The 21,291-nt window shown below is 38.4% G+C and overlaps 1 protein-coding gene across 4 annotated transcripts in view; it reads right to left on the bottom strand.

The window, feature by feature from the left end:
• The window catches only part of LOC127658745 (follistatin-related protein 1-like), a 57,442-nt gene that overhangs the window by 33,553 nt on the left and 2,598 nt on the right, over positions 1-21,291 (bottom strand). The window lies entirely within an intron of this gene.

Raw genomic sequence — 21,291 nt, 5'->3', positions numbered from 1 at the left:
ATTCTATCACCGCTTGGAAACCTAGAGGAGGATCCAGTCCCAATGTTGATCCATCCTTGTCAAACAAACTAAATAAGTTTTATTGTCGTTTTGAGATTGGAAATGTTGAACCTGTTGTTTTTCCTGCTTTCAGGAGGACGTTCAAAGGATCTTGTCCAGGACAAAGTTGAGGAAGGCACCTGGACCGGACGGTATTCCTCCTCGTGTCCTTAAACTGTGCTCCGAGCAACTTAGTCCTGTTCTGACTGATCTTTTCAACATGTCACTGGTGAGGTGTACTGTTCCAGTTAGCTTTAAAAGATCATTTATAATTCCAGTGCCCAAGAAGACACCTGTGACGAGTCTGAATGACTATCGGCCAGTGGCCCTCACATCTGTCCTGATGAAAACCTTTGAGCGGTTAGTGTTGGACTTTATCAAAGATCAAATCCCTGTGTCTGTGGACCCACTACAATTTGCATATAAGAAAAACAGAAGTGTTGAGGATGCCATTTCCTTTGCTTTAAACTCTGCCTATAAGCATCTAGATGTACATAAATCATATGCTAGAATGCTATTTATAGACTATAGTTCGGCTTTTAATTCAATGGTCCCAACAAAGCTCTTTCACAAACTGAAATGTCTAGGACTCGATGATGCCATTTGTAAATGGATTTTTAATTTTCTTACTAGTCGACCACAAAGGGTCAAAATCAATGGTTGCATTTCAGATGAGCTGTATGTTAGCACTGGTTCACCGCAGGGGTGTATCTTGAGCCCCCTATTGTTCACATTGTATACTCATGACCTTGAAGCATCCAATGCTAATAATGTGATAATCAAATATGCAGATGATACAACAATCATTGGGCTGATCAGTTTAAACGATGAATCTCATTATCGTAAGGAGGTGGAGAAGGTTGTTCAATGGAGTAAGGAAAACAACTTGCTTTTGAACACTTCAAAAACGTGTGAACTTGTTATTGATTTTGGTCACAATAGGAATCAGGTGCCTATTACTATCGATGATTCAAATGTGCAGATTATTGAGAAATGTACATTTTTGGGTGTGACTCTTTCTCATGATTTGAACTGGAGCTCTAATACAACTACCATTGCTAAGAAAGCGAGACAGCGCCTTTTCTTTTTACGTAGGCTTCGAGAGTTCACCCAAAATACTAAGATTCTTCTGAATTTTTACTACTGTGTAATTGAGAGTGTTCTAACTAGTTGTATTACTGTGTCGTTTGGTTATCTCACCTTGAAAGAGAAGAAGGCTTTGAACAAAGTGGTTCGTTCAGCCAGCGGGACTATTGGCTGCACTTTGCCGCTTCTGGAGGTTATATATAAAGCTAGACTTTTGGATCGAGCTTTAAAAATTGTTAATGATGATTCAGGCCATCCTGCAAGGGCCTTCTTCGAGATGCTTCCCTCAGGGAGAAGGTATCGATCCGTCAAATGTTCTACTGATCGTCATTTAAATGATGATCACAGTCATTCTTTCCCCAAGCTGTGATCACTTTAAACAAAGCACTTTAAATCAGGCACTTTAAATCAATGTATGGATTTTATTGTACGGTGTTTTATTATTGAGTTTTATGTGGCATTTGCTTGTCTGTTTTATGTTATGTCCTTTTATGTGTTGACGTTGCACCTTGAGCTTCTTGCACATTTTCTTTTTCCAATGTGGTTTTATACTGCAAATGGCTAATAAAGTGAATCTGAGTGAATCTGAATCTAAAATAACTGTCCCTCATTTTCTCTCACAATAGAAGCAGAATCATGTCCCTTGCTTTGTGAAAGAGTTTCAAATGGCTTTAATCATTAATTCACATGTCTCTTTCTTTTTATTATTTATCTGCCCATTTCTTTCTCTTTCTTTATCACACCCCATGCCTATTCAATTTCACAAATTAGGCTATATAAAAAAAGACCATTGTGCAACGCTGACTACGAAAAACAAAAAGAAAAAACAGTACAGAGGGGGCAAATGTCATGCAGACTCTACGTTGACAAAGGAATAAATGGCAGTACAGATGGACGGGTTGTGATAATGACAAAAGGAGAGGGAGGAATATTACTGTAGTTCTAGGAAAAGAATTAATGGGTGCATGCAGAGAACACTGATTGATAGACAAAGAAGGAATACTGAACTCAGAGCTGCAGGTTAACTGACTTCAGGCTGAAAGAAGAAAAGTATAGATGATGACATCTTTTTATTTTTACCTTCAGTCAGAGACATTCCTCCACGCTAAAATTTGAACCCTCCACCGAACAGCTCATTTAAGTACTCTCTCAACCCACACACTGACTTCATGTGTCTAACTATCAAACGGCTTCATTAATGGACAAGGTAAGTGCTTTGAGTCTTTCTCAGCACCCAAGCCTCAGGAAGCACTTCTGCCTCCCCCCCCCCGCTGCGAAGCCCCACCCGGTATGTCAAAAACGATCGTCCCATTATTGCCCCTCGCACAGAGTTTGGACATCGCAATCCAACCCGTTGCGTTGCCTGGCAAATACAATCTGACTCGGCTGTCCGATTCAGTTCGTAAGGCTCCAGCCTTGTCTCGGCGGTATTCCCTCTGCTGCATGCGCAGCGGAAATGCACCTTACGTACATAGGTTACGACCCTGCTACTCTGAGATGCGATAGAGCCTGCCCATCCAGCAAAGATGGAGAAGGGTCTCTACAGCACTTACTTCATCGTACCTACGGTGGGTTGCGGCCAATCTTGGACCTGCGAGTTCTCAACTGGACTTTACACAAACTCTCGTTCATAATGCTCACGCAGAAACAAATTATAACCTGCATTTGAATTAGATTGGTTTGCAGCGGTAGACCTGAAGGACGCATACTTCATGTCTCCATTCTGCCTCGGTGTTGACCCTCCCGACAGCTTGCGTCCGACGGCCAGACGTATCAGTACAAGGTCCTCCCTGTCGGCCTGTCCTTGTCCCCTTGCGTCTTTACCAAGGTCGCCGAGGCAGCCCTTGCCCTGCTACGTGAAGTGGCCATCTGCATACTCGATTACCTCGACGACTGGCTCATCCTAGCACACTCTTGAGAGTTACTATGCGCCCACAGGGACCAGGTGCTCGCACACCTCAGCCGTTTGAGGCTTCAGTTAAACTGGAAAAAAAGCAAGCTCTCTCTGGTTCAGAGCATCTCTTTTCCCGGCTTGGAGTTAGACTCAGTCTCAATATCAGCGCGTCTCACAACGGAGATTGCACAGTCAGTGCTCAGGTGCCTCGCTCGCTTCAAGGCAGGCACAGCGGTTCCTCTCAAACAGTTCCAGAGGCTCCTGGGGCATATGGCATCCTCGGCCACGGTCGTACTGCTTGGGTCGATGCATATGAGACTGCTTCAGCACTGGCTTCAGACTCGAGTCCCGAGATGGGCATGGCACTGCGGCAATCACCCCTTCCTGCCGTCAGACTTTCAACCCTTTGACAGACCTCTGTATTCTGCGGACAGGAGTCCCCCTTCAGCAGGTGTACAGACATGTCGAGGTCACCACAAACGCCTCTCAACTGGGTTAGGGCGCCGTGTGCTACGGGCACACAGCCGCTGGCTCCTGGACGGGGCCCCGCCTGCGATGGCACATCAACTGCCTCGAGTTGTTGGCTGTACTCTTTGTCCTGTGGAGGTCTCTCCCTCTGATTCGGGGAGAGCACGCCTTGATCCATTCAGACAGCACCACCACGGTAGCATATATAAATCGCCATTGTGGTGTACGCATCCGTCACGTCACAACTCACCCGCCATTTCCTCCTTTGGAGTCAGCCGCGACTCAGTTTGCTGCTCACAACTCATATCCCGGGCGACCACAACACGACGGCGGACGCGCTGTCACGAAAGGTCTCACTCAGCGGAGATTTGAGGCTCCATCCCCAGGTGGTCCAGTTGATTTGGGACCGCTTCGGCAGGGCACAGATAGATCTTTTTGCCTTCCAAGACAACTCCCACTCCCAGCTGGCCCCGGGGGGCTGTGCAAGTATGCATTTCCCCAGTAAGCCTTCTTGCACTGGTGCAGTGTAAGCTCAGGGAGGGGGAGGACGAGGAACAGGTCCCCTTAGTGGCTCCTTACTGGCCCACTTGGACCTGGTTCTCGGATCTCAAGCTCCTCGCAACAGCACCTCCCTGGAAAATTCCCCTGTGGTAGGACCTCCTTTCTCAGGGATGGGGCACCCTCTGGCACCGCGCCTAGACCTCTGGAACCTCCATGTCTGACCCCTGGACAGGATGTGGAAGACTTAAGCGGTCTAAGACCTGCAGTCGTAGACACGATCAACCAAGCCAGAGCTACCCCAGGCAGCTTTACGCCCTCAAGTGGCATGCAAATTCTGTCTGCCAACTTGACATTGGCCTTTTCTTAAGTTCAGAGATATGAGAGGCTCTCAGAAGAGACCCCTTGTGTCACTACAATCGACACAATGCCTCGTTCCTTCAGTCTGGGAACGGAGGTTACAACAGTAACATGACGATTATTGCAGTACCTCAAACAAAACTCTGTGTAATACCAAGGACCTGACAAACTTTTGCAAACGAGCAACTAGTTTTTCCAAAAAAAGATGTAGCAGCCCTGTACCTTCTAAACACAACATGACATGGAAAAAGAATGTAATAATTATTGCTAACCGAGCAAACAAGCTTAGAACAAAACTCTGATCACAAAACACAAAGAAAGGTCAAGAAAATGTGCCAAGTCTTTGCCTGGCAATGTAACTAAGTGTCCATAGTTATCTGTGTAATAGGGTCATGCTGACAATAAAAAAGAGAGCTGTTTTTCCTTAATAAATATGGGCTTGATTAGAGTCACAGATGGATGCAGCTTAAACAAAGCCCTGTTGATGTGAGGAGGGTCCCCATAGGAGCTGGTTTGTTTTTGTATAACTTATTACCTGTATACAGAGTCAATGCTGACAGAGGGAATGTCATGAGTCAGACAAAACCTCCATCAATTTCTCTCCAGGAGCATCTGATTATCCATAACTCAAGAATAAATTCACCATGCTAGAGAAACACCAACACGCTGACTTCAGCGATTATGAATGCTGCTGATCGTCATAACAGAGTAAATGTGTGAACAAGAGGAAATGCAGAAGACAGTGGGCAAAACCATCATAAAAAGACTGTAAAAAAGATACAAATAAAAATAATATACATGAGTGATATTCTTGGGTGTATTTTAACCCAAAGGAGACCACAAGTGTGTGTGCATTGATACATGTATTATGGGAGTGTGTCAATTTGAGACATTGTTTCTGGCCATCCATATTGTTAAACCCAATAGGTAGGTGCAAGTCAGGAAGGACTTTCATAGAGGTCAGTGCAAATGGTTTGCTTGTTGTGGGTGTTTGTACAGTAAATGGGTCAAAGACAAAAGGATGTCTGAGATTATGGAAATTAGCTGAATTATGCTGGTTACACCACAATGATTTCACTGTTAATATTTTAAAGAAAAGATTTATGGATGAAATTTTGGAATATTAAAAGATTATGCCAAATACATTTTTCAGCCTTTTAATAAAACTTTGGGGGTGTGGCAGGGCGGAGGGCGGGGCCGTGTTGTGATTCTACACACCCGGTCCCTTATCAGGCTAATGAAGTCTCCGAGAGGGATAAAGGCCGACTGTGGAGGATGGTGCGGAGAGAGAGAGATCGTTTACGGACATGTACGTCATGTATTATTTATGTTGTCAAGCCGGTTCTCGCCTCCTCCTTCCCATTTGAACTGCGTTACACTCTTGACGACATGAATAATATTTTAATGATTAACTTAAACAAAAGACACAAACACACACATGACGGACATGTCCGTAAACAATCTCTCTCTCCCATCTCTGATCTCTCAGCATAGATTAGGTTTTCCCTATGCTGACGTAGTTGATTAAACTGCCAGATGCATTTAATCTTTACAGAGTTACGAATGGAATACATCTCATAGTGTACATCATACTGTACATCAGCACCTGAAATTGTTTGAGTCCTCTCTAGACTATGCACCTAAATAAATAATCAGATTTGCACACTGGGTAGAAATGAGTTTGTTTACTATCACAGGCACCCTGTGCCAACTGTGAAACACGTATTGGGTTTCCATGGAGAATAAATGTAATTTGGTCCACCATGGAAATTGTGCCACCACGATGACTAATGCAATTGTGATCGCTAATGTATTATTATATTAAATAGGGACATTTTAGAAACAAATTGTGCTTGTGTGTCTACATAACCGTATTTAGTTAATGCAGAGATAAGTGGTTGCACATGGTAGGTTTAGAATTCAAACAGGGATTTTTCCTCCGTCCCTCTCTAAAAAAGCCAAGAATTCACTTTCTGACCTGCCATCAGACACCACACACTATATCTGAGCAAAAATGTACACAGACAGTCTCGGTGGTCACACATATTCATCTCACACACCAACACAGAGAGGGACAAGGTGGGATGCTGTCTGAAAATGAGCAAGGATGACAAAGTGATTAAAAAAAGAGAGCATGCAAGAATACAAGCCAAACTCAAGGCCTCGTTCTAGCATCACTTTAAGCTGATTAGATGAAAGGCATGTCATACAGTATCTCTGCTATTACCATGACAATGCCACAGATGAGGAAGAAATTTAAGATGTAAAGCTGCACACAAGTATACACTTGCATGATAATAAAAAAGAGAAAGATACACAGTGTGGGAAAGAGTAAGAGAAGGGATGAAGATGATCTCAGAACATCAAAGAAGAGTGTATAGAGAAAATTTGGTTAAACTGGGACACTCTTTGTTAATAAGATAAAATTAATGCAAATATTTCTATTTCTCTAATTATTTATATTTCCACACACACATATATATATATATATATACACTGGAGGCCAAAAGTTTGGAATAATGTACAGATGTTGCTGTTTCGGAAGGAAATAATTACTTTAATTCACCAAAGTGGCATTCAGCTGATGACAAAGTATAGTCAGGACATTACTGATGTAAAAAAACAGCACCATAATTATTTGAAAAAAGTCATTTTTGATCAAATCTAGACAGGCCCCATTTCCAGCAGCCATCACTTCAACACCTTATCCTTGAGTAATCATGCTAAATTGCTCATTTGGTGCTAGAAAATCACTTGCCATTATATGAAACACAGCTGAAAACTATTTAGATTTCATACAAAGGTGTACACTACAGTCTTCAAAGACAAAGGACAACTGGCTGTAACAAGGACAAAAAGAGATGTGGAAGGCCAGATGTACAACTAAACAAGAGGATAAGTACATCAGAGTCTCTAGTTTGAGAAATAGACGCCTCAAATGTCCTCAGCTGACAGCTTCATTGAATTCTACCCGCTCAACACCAGTTTCATATACAAGAGTAAAGAGAAGACTCATGGGCACAGGCCTTATGGTAGGGCTGGGCGATAAAACGATATCAATATTTATCGTGATAAAAAAACTCGACAATAAGCGTATTAAGAGTAATTTTCGATATTTAGCCTGTGTTCTACATCTAGACATGCGTGTTGCTATGAACACTAGCAGAGCGAGCGCTTTCAATTCCTTCCTATGGAAGTTGAGTGTCAAGCTCGCGAGGTGGATTGTAAAATTGACAGAAGCGCGGGGTAAGCAGTTCCCTAGCGTTGGGAGTGGCTTTTCCACTTCAGTGGAAACACAGCCTCAGACTGTATGAAGTTGCTATTGGCCCCGCTACGCAGGTCACTGCGTTCCGGACCCCAGATTGATTCCATCTTAACGGCAAGACATCATGACGACGGTTATGCCCTCTCCTCGTCTCTAGTGAGCAGCGCGACAAAACAACAGCGCCGGTTATTCAGATGTCATCATCTCTGACAAGGATGAAAGACTCACTGTAATGAAAATAGGAAAATGGTCCATTCAGACTTTCTCTCTGGAGATACCCCTGAACCCTCATACAGTATCATTCCTCAGTCACAAGGGCTTCTATGCCCCCATACTTGGATATCTGTATGTAAAGAAATATGAAAATAATTTGAATGTAAAAAAATTATATATATATATATATATATATATATATATATTTTTATCTTCTATGAGAATATTACAATATTTTATAAAGTTTATCAATTGAGTGCAGTTGGACATGAATGTTATAAGATGATCTGTTCATTTTGAATCATAATGACAGTATATAAATATATATATATATATATATATATATATATATATATATATATATATATATATATATATATATATACACAGTATATATATATATATATATATATATATATATATATATACTGTGTATATATATATATACAGTATATACAGTATATATATATATATATATATATATATATATATATATATATATATATATATACTGTCATTATGATTCAAAATGAACAGATCATCTTATAACATTCATGTCCAACTGCACTCAATTGATAAACTTTATAAAATATTGTAATATTCTCATAGAAGATCCCTCAGACACCACTGCATTGGCGATGTCTGGGCCCCCAATGCAGTTTTGTAAAGACTATTTAGACTTTTTAGGTTTTTGATTTCTCTTCTTTTTTTGGAAATTCAAAAAAATTGCAATGTACAAATGTGATTCAATATCATGAAAAATATCAATATCGAATTATATGAAAAAGAATTTTGTGATAATATTTTTTGCCATATCGCCTAGCCCTACCTTCTGGGAAGAATTGCAAAGAAAAAGCCACTTTTGAAACAGAAAAACAAAATGAAAAGGTTAGAGTGGGCAAAGAAACAGACATTGGACAACCGATAACTGGAAAAGAGTGTTATGGATCTTAACCCCATTGAGATTTTGTGGGATCAGCTAGACTGTAAGGTGCGTGAGAAGGGCACTTTGAAAGGAGAACAATCATGATAGTCATGCTGTAAAATTGCTTACAGACCTAATTTAAAACAAGTGACAGGTGCTTCATAGTGACTTTAAAACGATTAACGTTACTAACGCTAACACGATTGTCATAAAATGTCATTATTAAAATGTGGACCATGTTGTCTGGTTGCTGGATGCTCCCTAGATGCCTGGAACTAATAGAAATTAAAGTGTTCAAATCTCAGAGGAAGCAACGGAAAATGGATGCATGAACAGCTTCAGTAAATCGAGACGACTGGATATGTGCAGCACTTACAACTCTAGCACACATATTATCTCTGGTAGGTGAACAATATTTATGTAAAGATAATTGTAAGTTTAAGAGGAAGAGCTCTAAAAGTGACTATAGATCGCTCCCATTATAATCAATGAAGCTGTGCAAGTTATTTACTATTACATTTATTCATTTAGCAGATGCTTTTATCCTAAACAACTTACAAATTACATTCATGGATTACAATAGGAGCGATCCAATATTCCCAATCTCTCCGCTGAGTAAACAGTTGTGTCTAAACTATGATACAATTTCAACGCCTCTCTCGCATAGACGTTTGGTATCAGCAACACGTCTGGATAGGTCACTTCAGGTAAACGTTTGACATTATTTGAGGAAAATGATTAATGATACCGGAAGTGCTTCATGAATAGTCGTGTTCTAATTCCTTTGTTTTTGTTTACATGATTGAAATGGTCTCTAGGCCTATTTTAAGATACCTACTTTAGTTAGCTTTGCATAAAACACATTTTCCAATAAAAACATTATTTGAATATTTGGTTACAACTTTGCATACTGGCACATCTTACCCCACTTTCCCATATATCATACACTATGAGGCAGGATTTGGTTCTGCAAATGGTGAACAAAAATGTGCAGAATACTGCATGCATGCAAATGTTGTAGAATGCAACTATATAGTGACTACAAGCAAAAGTATTGTGTAATGCAACTCTTAACAACCTAACAAAAATAGCAAGCAGTGTGTCGCAGATCCTAATGAGGCAGATTGTATTGGATTGAATCGATGGTGTTATTACTGTAGTTTGTGACTGCTTTAATGCTGACTCTGAGACTCACTGATCTGTGAAGAATTACTTTCGAGAGACGCAGAGCAAAAGCAAGAGAAGTTCTGTAAAAAGTGGTGACATGATGATGCATATTTTTGTTAGGGTTATATATATTTTTTTGATTTTCATGTTTAATGCATATTGGTTTTGTAGTTCCAGAATAATTAAAGACCAATTAAATAAATTAAAGCTTTTGTTATTTTGTTCCTTTCAAAAGTGGTGTGTGGTTCATTAACAATGTGTGTTTGAATGCAGATTAACTGTAATTTTCCTGTAATAAAAATACTGGATGTGGATCTGTGATTAAAAGATGATGTCAATGCTAATGTGCACAAGTCTTCTCTCTCAAGTGTGTAATGGTATGATGTCATGTCTGGAACTTTTAAATTTAACATTTATTTGTATTGTGTTTTCTCTCCTGCTCTTTTCTCTTTCAATGACACTTTTTCTTAGTTTTCCACAAACAATAGGGTGATTCAATTTCACCAAAGATGCCTCTTAAATTCAAAACAAATGATTCCTATTTAGAGAACAGAGAGGGCAGAGAGGAATTCTTTACACCATGTCCTAACAAGACGCCAAGCTCGATATAAGGTATCTTTTCCATATTAATCAGAGTTCTTGTCCTGACCAGCCACGACACATGACGAGCGACAGGGCTTTCTATGTTTTTAATAGTTTCTAGTTCTGCGACATCGTGCCAGACAGCGCAGTCAACAAGTGGGTCTAGAATTATTATTTTTACAGTATATTAAAGCCGGCATCTCACTAGCCGGTTCAGAACAACTTGATTTTGGCTGAGGGTGTCACATGTTTCCTACCGAATGTTGTGCTTGAGGTCTCGTTCTCTTTAGCTAGATCTCTGTCACACAGACATACACACACCGGTTCAAAAGAGCAGTGGGGAGACATACCGGCTCATTCAGACTTTTTCTCCGCTTTCCTGTCACATGGAGATCAACAAAATAACAACAGGAGTACCACGTGTACATAAACTATCATAACAAATGGAATAAGGATGCAATTCATAAACTAAATTTTCCTTGTGTATGTTTGTGAATGTGTATTTATCCCCTCTATGGAGTTTGCCGTAGGAAGCGTTATGGATCTAATCTCTATGGATCTAATCCCGTCTCTTGGCCATTTTTGCAAGTCCACAAAACTTTTTTTTTTGAACACTTGCATTACCTTCAGTGGCGAATGTCAACCCCTCATCGCTAAACTCTGTGTTTTTAGAAAATCGACGTCTTTTGTGAGGGAGTTCACGTGCTCAAGGTTGCCAGAATGCATAACTAAAGCATCACACTAGCTGAATATGTATATCCAAACTGTGCAAGTGTACATATCTGATTGGAGGGATTTCACCTCTTAAAATCTGGCAACCCCAAACAGGTCAAAATCTAATTCTGATCGACAAATCGCCGTTATTTAAAGTCTGTTATTAATTAAATGTTGAAAATGTAATATTTTACTTGTATGATTAGTTCTATGTAATACATAACACAATTGATCTAAAGAGGATGGTATGGGTGGATAGTGTTTTTTCAAAGGGGATTGTTTTTGGTATTTTTTGCAAAAATGGGGGTGGCATCCCCTCGCATCCCCCCTCAACTCGAGCCCTGCTAATCTGTAAATGTAATATTCTATTGTGGAGCATAGGGGGGCGGGGCCGGGCTAGAATGTCGCACGCCCGGTCCCCAATCGGCCTAATGGGGCGTGCGAGGGATAAAGGCGGCCGGTGACGACAGTTCGAGAGAGAGAGAGAATTCCGGGCATGTCCGTCATGTGTGTGTTTATGTTTGTGTGTTTTGGTTTTGAGTTTAATTCAATATTATTTATATTGACAAGCCGGTTCTCGCCTCCTCCTTGCCCATCTTAACCCCCTTACATCTATCCTATCAATTGAATAGAGAGAATTATTCATGTAAAATGTGAATTTTTTGTGGATCAATCCAAAATCATTTGAGAAAAAATTGCGATGCATATGTGCACCAATTGTTTTTTTCATACAGAAAACAAGTTCAAAGTGATTTTATCAGAAAACATTTGTTTAAATAAATTTTACACTTTGTATACACACTCAAAGGTTTCAAAAGGCTTGTTTCATGGCTGGCCTTACTTTAAAACCTACTTGTGCACACTAGGGCTGAAACAATTAGTCAACGTTATTGACAAAAAGTTTCATTGTCGAATAGTCGTTTGATCTCATTTAACGTAACATGAGATCACAATAAACTGTAGTGATGACTCGTGAGAGCAGCACTGCAACTCGTGTCTGACTGAGGAAGAATTACACAGATCACAATCCAGAAGCACTCTGAACTTTCCAAACAGCTTCAGACGATGTAGATCGCAATGTATGAGGGAATTATACAAAAATATCCAATAAGTAAATACAGAAGCACTCTTGTTGTGGAATAAGTGGAGCTGGAGCTCTTTAAAGGAAACACCCCGGTGTTACATCTTAAATGCAGTTTTAATGCGTTATAGCTTTATTAAAGTTCAAATAATACGGAAGCTGGTCATATAAATACTACAAACTCCGAAACTGGCATTTCTCTGTGCGGTCAGCGCCTCTTCTATGAGTTGTGTGAATGTCCCGATCTAAGGGGGGAGACTGAAACTGCACCTGGCTGATGCACACACTGGTGCGGGGATGCTCATCCCTCGAGCGCACACACTTAATGCGGCTAGATTATAACATGATAGCTTGTGACTTATTGAATCATATAATATATACTTCACAGTGCATTTGTTATCATGAAGAAAATTGGCAATACGCAGCTTTATTAATAAGATTATTATTTTTTTTTTTTTGAGAGTTAAAGATGGATTGAAGAGAACAGAAAGATGAGAGAGGTGAAGTCTTCACCCCATTATACACTGCAACAAAACAGTGTTTTCTAATATAAATAACTAAAACTCATTTAAAACAATAATTTACTTTAGGAACTATACTGCAGAAGAAAAAATTGTTATCTGAGAATGTTGAATATAATATAAAAAATATAAATATTATAAATATATAAAAACCCTTTTAAAAAAGATGCATTGACCTGAGAAGCATCATATAAGTTATTTAGACTTGCTTTAAGAGAATTGATCTTGAATATAAGTATATTTTGTCTTTACTGCACTAGCAGAAGTATAACCATGTGATCAAAATACACTTAAATACAAAATACACTTACTGTATATTTAAGATACATACTCTTAAAGCAAGTCTAAATATCTTATATGCTGCTTCTCAAGTAAATGTATCTTGTTTTAAGGAATTTTAAATGGAAAAAAAACCAAAAACACTTTTTTTGGATTTCTTTTGCAGTGAATTTCTTTACTGAATTACACTTAATAAAAGTATTTTCCATTTAATTAAGTGAATGTCATTTAGAGGTATTTTAAAAGATGATTTTGTCCTCTTTTGTGCAATTTTTATTGTTAGTAAGCATGATTAATAAAAACTTTTAAGTCGAGCACAAGCTGAATAACCGGTTAAGAGCTAATGATTAATCGTTGCAATAATCGTTAGATTAATCGATTATCAAAATAATCAATAGTTGCAGCCCAAGTGCACACTCAGTACTTAGTTGACTTTCAAGTACAAAAGATATCCGTAAGAAAAAGAGGTATAAAAGAGTACAGCCCCATCTGTGGTTTTGTTATTTTGTTTCCTTTGGAATGGAATGCTGTTGCAGACTGATGTCATCCTTTTTTAATGCCTCACATTCCAACAATGTCTTTCTAGCAAGCCAGTCCACTGTCGGCCATCTTTGGAACACTCTCAGGAGGCTATTTCCAGTCATGACAGTACAGCTCCTATCTACTTGAAAGGAGACCAAAATCTCAGAATCGGTTTGTCAAGATTACGATCAAAGAGCATATTTCAAATCAGCAATAAAATAGGATACTACTGGTATCATAAATTGTGATTCTTTACCTCATATTACGTTAAAAAACTAAATGTTCCCAGCTTGTATAACTAGTGCACATGCACATTCAAGGTGATTGGCTCTTTTAACTGTAAGACTTCTTTTCTCCATCTGTTGAGATGAGCTCTGCTAAATAACCTCTGATTCAAGCTGTATGGAGATCTTAGCTAACAGCCGCTCTGAGGCCACAGAAGTGTGTTCTGAATGGCACAAGCGCAAAAGACCAGAGATGGCAGAGAGTGTGAATGTGGCAGAGCAGTTAATGTTCAAATTAGCAAGTTCTTCTGCAGCAGTGGAAGAGATGATCACAAAAGAAAGATGAGATGAACTGCAAATGTATCCAGTGAGTGCACACAAAACTCTAGACAGATCAGAGGGTTCTTTTTCCATTTTCACTGTACACAAAGACAGAAATTCTGCTGACTGTTAGAAGTTATTTTAAAAGTTGAGAAAGGGAGAAAAACCAGCTCCTAGGTGAATTACAACATTACAAAGTTTGGTTTGAAGGTAAAAAGAACATCATACAAATGTACAAGGCTTTGTACCTATCGTCTTTAATGAGGGCATGAACTACAGTCCCATTATGCACTGCAAATGATGTATTACATTGATTGAATTAAAATCAATGGAAAAATGTGAATTTATTGATTTCAAGATGTTAATAGCATATAAACATAATTAACCAAATAAACAAATATTTGCAAAGAAAAGTTTGAGAGCATCTCATTTAGTTCCCTAGTTCAAGAGTCAGGGCACTGATCAGTGAGTCGGCCATTTATAGGGCTGTCTCGTTCACAAAATCGTTCCAGGACACTGAAATGTTCGCTAAAAATCCCACAATGCACCGTAAAATCCAGGGAGCATTAATGCTCAATGTGTTCCCTTACCGTAAATGTCGTCATGTCAAGATGAACACAAGTGTAAATATATGATGTCAAAGCCTAATTTTCGCTTTAAAAGAGATGTTAAAATAAGGTTTAAAACACACTCCGTTATATTTGTATTTCTTTATATCATATATTTCTTATATTGTATTTATTTATATATATTTTTTTATTATTATAATAACACTGTTCCTTGGAAGTCTTCAACAAAATTAAGGATAGTGTCATTTATACAGCAATGATGCTGATTAATGGCGAGCTTGTTATCGTGTCACTGGTAATTGAGTCATAAGAGTCCCAATGTTCAGTGGATGAACACCATTGCCAGTGCCCAAATTTGTGTTCACGATATACTGATTCACAACGTAGGGAGCTAGTGAGCTGATTGACACACACCCCTCTGTTCTCACAGCAGAACAAAAATGAGCGTTCTCCAATCAGTGGCCATTTTTTAACCAGGATGGGCGTTTTTCAACTGCTTTACATGATTTGCCAACTACATTGAGATTCCCTACATTCATTGGACATTTGAAAAATGCCCATCCCGATTTGAAAATGCCCACAGACAGAGACATATACTTACTGTTTTGCAGGCTTTGTTGGCCCTGATTCTCTGATTGGTGGATTGGATCATGGGTAGATTAGTTCTTTACCACAAGTTCTGCTATGAAACCTTTTTTTTTTGGAAGATGAAATAAAGCAGACTGATGGCTTCAGAAGAAGTATATACCATTTAGTATACTCTGAGCTCATGGTATGTCTGTCTTTAAAGGTTAATAAATTACCTTTAAAAATCAATTCGCCTATTGAAAAAAAATGAAAGGGATTTTATACTTCTGGAACCCGAATTTTGCACTCCACTTGAGATTTTCAAACTTTATAAAAAAAAATTGTAAGCAGTTTCTATCAAGTTATTTTAAAAGTATTTTCCACCTCATACTTGCTGTATTAACATTCTCTTCCTTTTTCTATTCTCCCTGTACTTCTTTCAAACTCCGTTATCATTTCTCTACCTCAGTTAATTAACTAATCTTTCTCCTCTTGGGCCTCTATAGTCTTTTGTCTTGGGATTAGAGCCAGTCCTCTCCGTTTTTTGACGATCCCCACCAAGTTTTCTCTTTCACCTAAACTTTTCTCAATCTATCTCCCGCCCACCATCTGTATCTAGGCTCTGTTCCAGCAGCCAGGCATGTCGGCTTAGTTTTTTCCAAAGGGTCCTGGACTGAGAGAGTTAGGCTAATGGCAGACATGTGTTTGCAGAAGGAAGTGTGCTTGTTTTCAGTCCCACATTTTTCACAATGGCCTTGTTCTTAACACAAGGTACCACAAAGTGTTGAATGAACTATATAGATAGATGCTGCATTCTCAGTGTTAAATATTTTAAAGAATACCCTGGCCACTCCATATAATGAAAGTTTAAGGGGTCTGGGGGTCTGTTCCTCTCATAATGCTTTCATATGTCTTTGGAAAACTTGAAAATAACTTTTATGATACTTTTATGGTGCTCTTTGCCATTGGGGCTTGACAGATCCATTCCCCATTCACTTATATTACATGGAAAAGAGCAGCCAGGATACTCTTTCAAAAATTCACCTTTAGTGTGCAACAGAAGAGTGTGAAATAACTTGGGTAAATGATGACAGAAGTTTCCTGTTTGGGTGATCTATTCCTTTGACATTTCTTTAGCTGTATATTATGGTAATTTATTCAATTGAGTTGTCTGATGTCATCTTTTATTTTCTTTTTGTTTTGACAGTTTCTTATTAATGTCAAACAGTTTTGTCTATGCAACTACATCCAAATGTAATGAATGCAGGTAGAGAATGATGAGGAGTAATAAATATTCAGTAAAAGTCCCTCTATTCTGGCTTTCTTGTTCCTTTGTCCCATGTACCATTATCAGAATGAGCAGATTTAAATTTCTTTATCCATCTTGTAATTTCCCTCTATCACTCTAATCTTACAGCTCATTATAAGGCACTTTCAAGCACTGCCAGCACTGATGGCTATACAAAACAAGGCCATAAAATACCAGCACAAAGGGGGAGGGAAATGTCGGAGGAAAATGGGAGAAAGAAGAAAGATGGTATATAATGCACTACAGAATGCTGATGAAGGAAATATGAAAGAAAAAGAGTGAAAGAGAATAGAATCAATACAAGAATGAAAGCAAGTTTATCAAAGTCCAGGTGAGATAAGACAACATCCCCAAACTAAAACATAAAAAATGGATAAGGATAAAGTAGTTTTCTTTTTATTTATTTATAGTTAACAAGCGGCAGATGGCTTCCAATCAGAATTCAAATATATTACAGCTCACAAGCAGCAAAACAACCATAGCGAGTTTATTTTTGTGTTAATGTTGAAATTAACACATGACCAGGTTTTGGATGGAAACTGTTTTTCCATCATTTCTGTACTTATGGGGCAAAATCAGTGAAAGTCTACTGAATGGATTCCTGTAACTCAACAGGTAGAGCATGCACTAGCCATGTCAAAGTTATTAACTCGATTCCAAAGAAACACATATGATAAGACATTTGCACGGAATTCACTGTTAGTCACTTTGATTAAAAGTGTCTGCCAAATGTGTTAATTTAATGGTAGGTGAAAGCATAATCAAACTAACCAAAAAAATAGGCTGGAGATAATAATGAGCATTCCAATTCTGTCACAGAGCTTTTGCTAGAGATCTTGCAGATTCTCCATGGGCCTGCTCAGAACTATTACACAGCAATGCATGACAAGTTTCCAATGAAAAGTAATTTGTCTGTCAACACTGAATGTAAAACTGCTGAGTGACATACCACAATCACAGCCAATTAGAATAAGGGATGTGCGAGACTAGATGACTAAACTGTTCTGATGCTGCTAGTCGACACTGGAATTGCTAGTTAGCGTGATATATTATCTTTTCCTCTGTGTGCACGTCATGTTTAGAATACATTTGGTTTACTATAGGCTACATCGCAGGTCTATTTTTTTCTATCCTATAGCTATTTTCTTTTACATTGTAACTGTTATTGGTTAACATTTTTTACAGAACAGCTGTTTTAATAGTAACTTTTACTTTGGTGAATTACATTTAGAACTGGCTATTAGGGTTGTGCTATTGGTCCTGCACTATTCATTCAGCGTCAGATTTGGAACAGATTACGTATTTTAAAAGGGTTGCATAAACACAATTTTTGGACTGTTTTCTAAAGGTTGTTTTCTTTTTAGACTAGTCGACTCCAAAATTTTCATTTAAACTTCAATGAAATTAGTCATTCTGCACATGCCTAATTAGGCCATATTTGATGTTTGATGTACAGTTATTGTACTTTATATAGTTATAGAATTGTATTGTTGTGCATACGCACCACTGTCGTTCCAGTTTTGGCCACTAGGGGGTTATAAACATTCAAAGAGAATAGACTGATTTTAGCAGACAAAACACTCAACTTCCTGTCACAGATTTTACTGAGAGACCAGTCTGCATTTGTTTCCCAGCGCCCTGCCGCAGAAATAGAAATCAAGCCATAAACAAATACTCCATTTACACTTCGTATCATAATGCGTCTCAGGTGATCTGATCACATGTGGTCAGGCAAGCCACATCACTGTTTACATCTGGCTCCTGTGACCACTAGTGTCAGGATTTCAAGGGTAGGGTCTCTGATTTCATGACGACATGCATCAATCACTATGTCAGTGTGTTACTGCATGATAATAAACCTCAAAAAAGTAATAAAAGACAAAGTTGACAGTTGAGGGGTGGTGCTTCACTGATTTCTGGAACGTGTTCAGGACAGATTGGCGTTTACACCTAAAATACGTCGTTGTTACATGTGTTTTGACTCCTTCCATATGAGGTTTTTGTGATCCGATTAACATGGTTGCTTTTAGCTCTTTTAGCATTTTTAAAAGCTTTTATCTCTAAATGTTTTAATGTGTCATGTCTGGTCAGGACTCGGTGTTACAATGCAACACATTTATTTCCCTTAATTTCACTTTACAGGCAAACAAATACAACTCTCCCTGAAGCAAGGCTATTCAGCTGCTCCATCATGACAAGGTGGGCTCCCTCGAGATAATGCGCATGACATAGTGGATTAAAAAGCACACTAATGAGCAATTTCTTTCGTCAAATCTTTAGAAATGCACTTAAAAATGCTAAACATTGTGATGGAAGCCCAGTTATTAACAGATTGGGCAGTGAAGCAGCTAGACAGCTGCTATTAATTTCAGACACAGCCAATAACATATATTAGGAGCAAATGGTAATTATAGCATAGTGCATATGCATTTCCTTTATTACAACTCATTAAAATACAAAGGCATTACTTTGTGGAAAGATCAAACAATAATTGCAGTATAATCTGATTTGTCATTTCCATGGTGAAATTGGACCATAACTGGAGCCTACTCTCAGTAATGACCACTTAGCTTCAGCAGCAGAGCCATTCTGACCCTGACAATGTTCTCTTTCACTATAACTCTACCGTCCTACCTTCTCCCTCAAGCTCTTTCTCTCCCCCATTTTCTTATTCTCTAGGTAACTTCTATCTTTATCAGGGCTTAAAGTACTGTCAACTCACCTGCTGTAAGGCAGCAGAGAAATGGAGCAACTCCAAACTCAGTGACCTTATTTTTTTATTATATTTATTATTATTTATTTATTTATTTTGGTAGGATGGGATTTAGGTAACTGCATTATCCTTTCTGTACTATTACATTTAGACAGCGCCTTGAGATGAGCTGAAATCTATTCTCCACTGCAGTTTGGGAGAATGTTTTGTGCGTGTGTGTTTCACCTTGGACAGCTTTCACCTTATATTTGCTTTCTGTTTATTCAACCATCTGATTTCTCAGACAGAGAACAAGTAGAAAGAGACAAAAAAAAAGTTTTACAGTCAGCTTTTTTTTTCTTTTTTTTATGCACTTCAGTCCTTTATTTCCACCATTTAAACATTACTGCTGACTAGAAAAGGTAACGTCTGCAACTGAGTGCAACAGTAGGGTTCTGGAAATATAAAACCCATTCATTTTTTCCATAGATAAATCAAATTTTAGTGGAAAAGATTTCAATACAGACCTACTATGCTCTCTGAGATTGTTAAGTGTTGATCTCAAAGTCAGTGTGATTTCAACTTAAAAAAAAATATATGTTTACTAGCCAAATTCCCAGTGAAGAACTACACTACCCATAATCATGAAGAGAGATCCACCAATCAGAGAAGTTACTAATACCATTGAAGTGTAAATTAAGTCTTTATCCATAAACTCTCAAACAGCTTTTATATTTGTAACTGAATATTTATTTTATTTTTTAAATATTTAGTTTTATATGTATAGTTGACAGTTCTAAACTGTACCATAGTTTCTGCTTTCTGCCTTGATAGCACCATTTGCAATGCTTCATGGGAAGAGTAGTTCATTCCCTCAATAAACAAATTAAGGTACATAATCACTGGTTTGTTTACTTTGAACTTTTGAAGATTTATTTGAAGAACTCTTTGGAGAAAATGAATGAGAAAAACACTTCTGAACTAAGATGTGCTCTATTTGAAAATGTACAATCACAAACAATAAAGAAAAAACACTTTTTTGGCTCCTGACTCCCAATATGTGCAAGCACACACATCCATACTTTTATAATGTATACACGTTCTCTGTGCTTTTCAACCAATTAGTCACAAAATCCTCTCAGCACAAACTGTAGGAACTGTGGGAACATCAGTGGGATTTCATTTGGGGCGACACCCTTTAAAAGCATGTCTGTAAGCAGCACATCATGCCCTTAGGTGACACAAGCTCTGAAAGTTCCATAGCACCCAGTGAGCGAGAAACAAAGAGACAAACAGCAGTGATCTGCGTGAACAGTGGAGAGAAGAATTGTAAAGGATTGCACGACACCCATTATGAGCTGCCCTTATTTTAGCTAAAGTGTATTTTTGTGGTTTTTTTATTTTTACAGGAAGCACATTCTTTTTCCATGTGTCGTTGACACAGGGGACAACTTTCAGGGTTTGTACAGCTTTTTACGTAATACATTTGGCCCATTCTAATTAATTTGTTTTTGTTTACATTCTTGAAATGGTCTATACTAGGGGTAAGGTTTAACGTATATCTTGGTAACCATAGTAACTCATTTAATTTTTTTAAAGTAACATTCATAGTTCTCATTTCGAACCTTGAAAACATAACTGCTAAATTCAAAGTTTGTTTAACATACAATTAAGGCATTATCTCAAAATTCATGATTTCTACAAGCTTTTCAGTTGTTAGTAAGTAAAGTAAGTTTGATTGCACAAAGTATATACAGTAAATAAAGTGTAAGAATGTATGCATTTGCACTTGATGGGTCCTCTTCTTGTGTGGCTTCAACACACCTCACCTGTCAGGTTGTTTTACCTCTGCACTATACTGTACAGTGTGTTAGAACACAATTGGCTCAACACCTACAAGCACAACAAATGGCCTCCACCAGCAGCTGCATCTCTGCACATCTCATCTATCTTTGCCAAACACCTCCTAAGAGTTTGTTATCTGATTGGTTTTAA

The sequence above is a fragment of the Xyrauchen texanus genome, chromosome 18, assembly GCF_025860055.1.
Source record: "Xyrauchen texanus isolate HMW12.3.18 chromosome 18, RBS_HiC_50CHRs, whole genome shotgun sequence".
In the NCBI taxonomy this organism is placed as follows: Eukaryota; Metazoa; Chordata; class Actinopteri; order Cypriniformes; family Catostomidae; genus Xyrauchen; species Xyrauchen texanus.
The sequence above is the reverse complement of the archived record's forward strand: the minus strand, read 5'-3'. Positions and strand labels throughout refer to the sequence as shown.